Below are 7,477 nucleotides of genomic sequence, written 5' to 3'. Positions count from 1 at the left end.
GTCCTCTCTTTGCTCCCATTACATGGTTGAAGCAATGAGATAAATACCCAAGATCTAATCGAGTCAATAATGTGGAGAGAGTTCCTACTTTCTGAACTCCCACACTTTCTTTGATGCTCTCTCTGATATGAGATTGAAGCAATGAGGCACACCCCTCATTTCCTATTCATCTGCTTCACCTGAGCCCCTCAATGGCCAGGTTAAGAGCGACCTTTACCTATTACAGTGAACTTTCAAAGTCAAACCCTCTTGTGTGAGCCCCCCATTGTTTGGCTATAGAGTGTGCTGTTTGATATTCATTGATTGATTGATTGCTTCATGTGCACTTGCTTGCCTGTATGCTATGCATTTATCATCATCATCAATTGCCATTAATGCATGATCATATCATTTGTCTGAGTGACTTTTATCATTGTTGTTTGCCCATTGAGGACAATTGTAAGTCCATGGCTTTGGCATTTGCTCCTGTGATATGGAAGGATAGAGTGTAAGACCTCATTGGTCACTCATATCTTCTGTTATCTGTTTGTATGTGAGGTTGCAGTTATAAGTCCCTGTAAGTTGGCATCTGCTTTCCTGTGATCATGGTTTGTTTATCTGTTTGTGTGAGAGGTTGCAATTATAAGTCCCTGTAAGTTGGCATTTGCATTCCTGTGATCATATTGTTGCTTTTGTTCTTGTATGTGAGGATCCACTGTAAGTCCCTGTAATGTGGCATTGGATTTCCTAGGACCATACTGTGGAGTTAACCTAAGTCCAGATAGATTGGCAGCTGACTTCCATGTTTCATTCTTGTTTTCTTCTGTGGAGATTAGTGTAAGTCCATTGAGTGGCATCTGATATCCATTTCTGTTTTAGGAGACTGGTGTAAATCCATCTATTGGTATCCGGTATCCGCTTTTATTTCTTTGCCTGTGGAGATTAGTGTAAGACCATTGAGTGGCCTCTGATATCCCGTTTTGTTTTAGGAGATTGGTATAAGACCATTGATTGGCATCCGATATCCGTTTTTGGCTTGCTTTGTTTGTTTGTTATTATTAATTGCTATTCCAAAGGACACACTTGAATCATCTCCCATATGATTTCAAGAAGTGAACCTTCTAAGAAGTTTTACTATCCATCCTTCATCCATTCATCATTCATTATGTCCTAGACTTTTCACACTATACCTTTCAAACTTGACATAAGTGTTGTGCAAACATTCTCATTGTTTTTTTAACTAAAAACCTGGACTCAAGTCCTTGACTTTCTTTCAAACTCATTTCATAATACTTCTTTGAATCAATCTTAATCATACTTTGACCTCATTTTCATAAACACAATCAATTAACTTCACTCATTCACTTGTTTTGGCTTTGTCCATTAATCTTTTCATGCATTAGCCATAGGCTTCAATTATCATTGTGGTTGATGTAAATCTTGCCTATCCTTAGTGAGTCGACAGTAAGACTTCCGTACTTCAAACAGGGCTAACCCCTCTAGTACGTCGAAGCTATCCTCGCATGGTGGATGTTGTTTTTGGTCGAGTGTTCTCCCATTGATAATGAAAAGCCTCAGTGCTTGTGTTTAAAATCAAATCCACCAACTTTTGGAAATCTTTTAGCCGAACTACGGCGTTTTGATCCTTACCTTTGATGGAAGGTACGTAGGCAGCGGGTTCATCCGTTCGAACACAAAAATAAATAACCCAATAACACAAAAATAAATAAACCCAATAATCCAATAAAAAATGTATATTCTTTTCTCATCATCCCAATCATGTTTGCACAATATTTATGTCATAACAAATAACAATTTAGTACAACAAGTGTGAAAAGGGCTCCCTAGGAGTACCTAGGACGTAGTGGGTGCCTAACACCTTCCCATTGCGTAATTTACCCCTTACCCAGAATCTCTGATCTTTTTATTAGTTTTCTACGTGTAAAACTTCTTAGGCTTTTGTTCGCTTTTTAGCCAATCCTTTGGATAAATAAAAGTGCGGTGGCGACTCGAAAATTTCAATGTATCTCTTAGCTTATGATTTAATCGATAGATCATATAGCGACGAATACACCGCTACAGAAAAGTGGCGACTCTGCTGGGGAGATCTCACCAGAACCCTTGGTGGTATTGCCTACTTTTCACCCTTGTTGTGCTATATTATCATTTGTCATTTGACATATTTTTGTACAATTTGGGATAACTGTATTGATTGTAATGTGTGAATTGCTTGATATACAATTGCTGTGTGCTTTGGTGATCTGTGAGATGAGTTCTATACCCGAACTCGAGTGCTCTCTAGGATAGGAGAATGGCATAGTCTTGTTGACTGGTGTGGAGTAGTCCTTAGCCAGTTGACTTGCGAGCCCATTCACTTGGTGGAGGTCATGTTGAACTAATAATGTCACACAAGTTATTTGTGGTTAGACATTATTCTTTCAATCATGTGCCGCAGAAGCCAAGGACCGTAGTTTACCAAACCCATCCTGGCCTATTTTTAGGACCGTAGTGCGGAGGTCGTTCAGATGTCAGTTCTGATACGATTGTCACGCGATACTACACTCATGAGAGTTTCTCTTGAGAATATTCTTGGAATACGAGTATTCGTTCCTCCGATAATATTCGAAAGATGGAACGATGATTATGGGAACCTCTGATAGAACATGTCTGGCAGGTTTAAACCCTAGTACACTCCCTTTGGGTGGTTCTTAACCGAGACTCCATGCTCGTGACTCGCAACAAACCCTTGATTCGTGGTTGAGTCGTTCAAGCATTGTTAATATCAATGGATCCCGGATCAGGTGTAAAACCTAAAATCCATCAAAGCGGCTGGTTGATATTAAGAATGTCTGAACCGGTTCATGTACCGTTAATATCAATGGAACTTGGGTGTCGATAAGGTGAAAACCTAAATCCACCAAAATGGATGATTGATATTAGGGATACATAGAGCTTTCCCACGACCTTTGTTTGGCGTGCTTTGTTTGATCCTTGAGTGTGTTTGTTGCATTCATACATTCACGCATTCATCTACATCCATATCATCCAAAAAAAAGAAAATTTTCGAGGAACTCAAAGGAGTTTATTTGCAAAAAAAATTCAAACATGAAAAACTGGGAAAATTTTTTCACCTGATATATCTGATGAGATATTCTCATGTATGATCAAAATGCTTAAAAATTTCAAAGTTTGCAAATAAAACCCTCGGGTTCCTTTTTTATAAAAAACAAGCATATGCACAAACACTTCATGCATCATTTGCATAGGCAGGTGTTTTGTTCCGGTCTCCCGTCCTGTGGTCTGACCTTGCGATCTTCATTTATTTTGAAGACGCACTTCGCCGGTATTATACCAGAGCCAACTCTGCCAGATTGATGGATCATCCTGAGCAAGAGAATTGTGAACTCGGAGAGGATTTTGCCAGACTTATGTACTGTTGATGGATTTATTCCTGGTTGACCAATCCCGGGCTAGCATTGGCTATTGTTCTGGGGCACTTAAGGAGCAAGGTTTGTTCACAAGTGGAGGATTCATCCATGCTGATCAACCTGAAGAAGAAGAGGCTGCTGCTATCATCGAAGAAGAAGACGCAGAAGATCTGAACAGTTTTGTTATTCCTGGTGGTGTCTGCCACAATTGGGTCGCTGTGGATGTTCCTACAGTTATCCATAGATCAGAGTAATTGTTCATTTTGTTTAAAACCCTTCTCCCATGCCAAAAGGAGAAGTGATGACATTGTTGGCAAAGCATATATACAATGATATTTTCATTCAATTTTTGCATTGTCAAAACATTTGTTTTTCCTTTGTTTTCACTTTTTGCTTTTCTTTATGAAATCAGTGATCACAAAAAACCATGAAAAACAAAAACAACATTTTCATCTGCATAAATGATTTGCTTGTTTAAATACAAATGCTTTTCATTATCCAGAATCATTATGCAGGGATTTCTAAACCCATTGAACATAATGATCCAACGCCATCTCCCAATCTTGAAGTCCTTGTATCTGAGGCATAGGAAGATGATGTTGAAGGGGATTCCTGACGAGATTACCCGCCTTCTTGAACACGAAAGAAGCTCATTCAGCTGTATCATGAGAATCAGCAAAGCAGTCAAACTGGGGATTAAAAAAAAAAAAAAAAAAAAAAAAAAAAAAAAAAAAAAGGGTGAAAAAGATGAAAAATCAAAAATCAGCAAAATTTTTTTCAAGATTTCTTCAAAAGAAAAAGGAAAAATTATACCCTCAAGTCCCTAGTTGACTGATGCTGAATGGATTCAGAGTCGTTATGACCAACTGAATTTGATTGAAGAGAAGCGATTAACTGCCATGTGCCATGGTCAGTTATATCAGCAGAGAATGAAGAAAGCATTCGACAAGAAGGTCAAGCCTCGCGTGTTCCGAGAAGGTGACCTTGTGCTCAAGAAAGTCTTGTCTTTCGCGCCCGATTCCAGGGGCAAGTGGACTCCAAACTACGAGGGTCCATATGTTGTTAAGAGAGCCTTTTCAGGCGGAGCTTTGATGCTTACAACAATGGATGGGGAGGATTTCACTCGTCCTGTGAATTCAGATGCAGTCAAGAGATACTTTGCCTAAAAAAAAAAAAAAGAAAGTATATGCAAATGAAAAAACAAATGAAAAAAACAGAATAGCTCGCTAAGTTGAAAACCCGAAAGGGCGGCTTAGGCAAAAATGAGCGTCTCGGTGGAGAACCCGCAAGGGTAATCCAGGCAAAAATTAGAGACTTGAAAAAAGAAAAAAGAATATATTTGCATCCCGCTAGATTGAGTACCTCACTCTGGGGCAATCTAGGCAAAAATTAGGGATTTGGCAAGTAACTGCATCCTGACAAGACTTTCTGGTTCATCAGTCGTCATTTCGTCAGAAGATTCTCGATTCGTCGTCAACCGAAGCTTCGGATACATCGAGATTCAAATTGGTAGAGAAAGGGTCATTATGTTCAATGTAGCCCTCTTCCAATATATATCACTGATTTCAAATTTGTACAGATCTATGGAGTCTTGCCATTCGCGGACTACCATTCTATCAAATCAATTTGAGCTTTTATCCAATTTATTTGCACTCTTATTTGTTTCAATTCAACAAATGTTTTGCATTGTTTTAAATTGATAAAATGTCATTGTTTTAAACAAATCAAATTTTTCAAAATTGTTGTTTTAAACAAAGTGAACATTCACAAGATTGAAAGGATACTCAAGAATATCTCAGTGCTCTCCCGAGGGTGGCATGATTCCCAACAGGTAAGACATTGGTTCATATTCCTGGTTTGGTGGTATCTTCTTTCTTCAGATCTTTGTTGGGGTTGTTCCTCAAGCAGAGTATTTGTTGGGGTTGTTCCCCAGTACAGTCGCAAGTAAGTGTTGTTGAAGACTTCGTTCTCTCCAGCAGCAGGCTTTCCCCCAGCATGGGTGTTTTCTTTTAGAAGTTTCGGCGGTTGATGGTTTGTTATCTTGGTGCCCCGTCATTTTCTCCAGTGGGTCGTATCCCCAGACTTTATTTGTCTCCTCAGCACAGTCATGAGTATAGCCATTGACTGATACTCCCCTCGGAGTCGCGAGTAGAGCTGTTATTAACATCCCCACCAGGGTTGCAAGTGGAGTTGTTACCGCTTTTCCCCATGCAGTGTGCCAGCGGAACTGTCTGTTTCCTCAGCACGTTTGTTTTCTTTTGAAGACTCGGTAAGTCAGTGGTTTGATACCCGGTACTTTACCTTTTCCCCGACGAAGTCGTCTGCGGAATTGTTGCTATCTCTCCATCAGAGTTTATTCTCTTCAGCAGAGCAGGATTTATTTTCCTACTCGATGTTTGTTTGGGTTGATATCCCAGTATTGCAACCATCTTTTCCTCAGCGTAGCCTGCAGAATGTTTGTTGTGGCAGCTTTGCCTATTGAATACTCCTTCAATCCCCGGTATGGTGGGATGATGGCTTTTGCCTCCAGTAAACGGATTGATTCCTGACTGTCTGTGATCCCCAGTAGAGTGGCTTGTATCGCAGAATCTACTTGTCGTGATCAGTTTGCTGTGTATTCTCCCCAAGTAGTTCGTTGCAGAATCTACTTGTTTGATCTGTCCTCCCTCAGTGGTTTGTTCCCAAGAGAGTAACTGACGATTTTCCCCAGTAGAGTTGCTTATGCAGTTAGATTCTATCTGGATGATATCATTCTCCCTCAGTGGGTTGTTCCCCAGCGGAGTTATGTGGAGTTGCTTCTACAGCAGTTTGTGCTTGTGCAACGCACTTTTTGTTTCTCAGTTGACACTGGGATCCCCTGCAGATACTTTGGGACCTCTCTTGTTCCCCTACAGATTCGTCTTGGTGGCTGCTTCGCCCGTTGTGACTTTCTGTACCCTTTTTTTGGGTTGTTTCCTAATATCTATGATTCTCTGCTTCTTCAGCAGTACCTGCAGATCTTTGCTCTTCAGCATGTAGATCTCCGCAGATTGGCTCTCCAGCTGGTTGTTCCCCTGGAAGTATAATACCGGACGTTTGGTTCCTGAACCTGTTTGTGTTAGAACTGTCTGTTTTGTCAGCATTCATCAAACATAAATCACGCATATTCATGCATATTCATAAACATTCAGATATTCATGTTGCATTTCTCGCCATATATCTTTTGTTTGCGTGTCTCCTGCTATGGTGATATAGATCTCTTTACAGATCTCCCCAAGCAGATGTCGGGTGTTTAAAATCTCTCCATATAGAGTCAGCCCCATAAGCAGAAAATGTTTGTCTTTCCTTCTGCAGTTCCCCACTGAGATATATCCTCGTGGATGACGGTTTCTTCCGTTTCCTCCCAACACATATATTGGGATGGATTTTCCTATTTGAGTTACATCCTCATTAGGACGTGTCTTTATTCAGTCCGTCTTTTCGGATCATTCCCGAATTGGCTATTCGTCAGATACCTTGTACTTCCCAGTGGGTTATTCCCCAGCGGAATGTTTTTGGGCCTCTGCCTACAAACCAGCAGTTGTAAGTCCTATCTTTCCTGGCTTTCTTAACAGAATTTGTGGTTATACACCTTTTATTCTCCAGCCAGAGTTTTTGGTTTTCTACCTACTACCCGGTAGTTGTAAATCCTGTTTTTCCTGCTCTTCAGCAGTTTGTGGTTTGTTATAAACCCTATTTTGGTTTCCCGTGCGGATTTGTGATTTGTTCTATCCCCACGCGGAGTTTTTGGTCTTCTACCCCGTATTCGGTAGATGTAAACCCTAATTTTTGTGGTTATCTCCATCTAGTATTTGATGTTGATTTTCCTTTGCTTGTATAAGTTGCTCAGATCAGCACTTATATCCCTAGCAAGTCTTTTGTGGATAATGGCCGTATGCTAGCAATTTTATCCCCAGTGGGTCTTTTCACCGTATGCTCGTGATTTGTTCCCCGGATCATTGGTTATTTACCAATGCATCCCCAGCCGATCCCTGTGGATAATTGCCGGATGCTTGCAATTCATCCTCAGCAGATCGCCTTTCATTTACCCT

This window comes from Lathyrus oleraceus, chromosome 5, assembly GCF_024323335.1.
Source record: "Lathyrus oleraceus cultivar Zhongwan6 chromosome 5, CAAS_Psat_ZW6_1.0, whole genome shotgun sequence".
Lineage (NCBI taxonomy): Eukaryota > Viridiplantae > Streptophyta > Magnoliopsida > Fabales > Fabaceae > Lathyrus > Lathyrus oleraceus.
The sequence above is the reverse complement of the archived record's forward strand: the minus strand, read 5'-3'. Positions refer to the sequence as shown.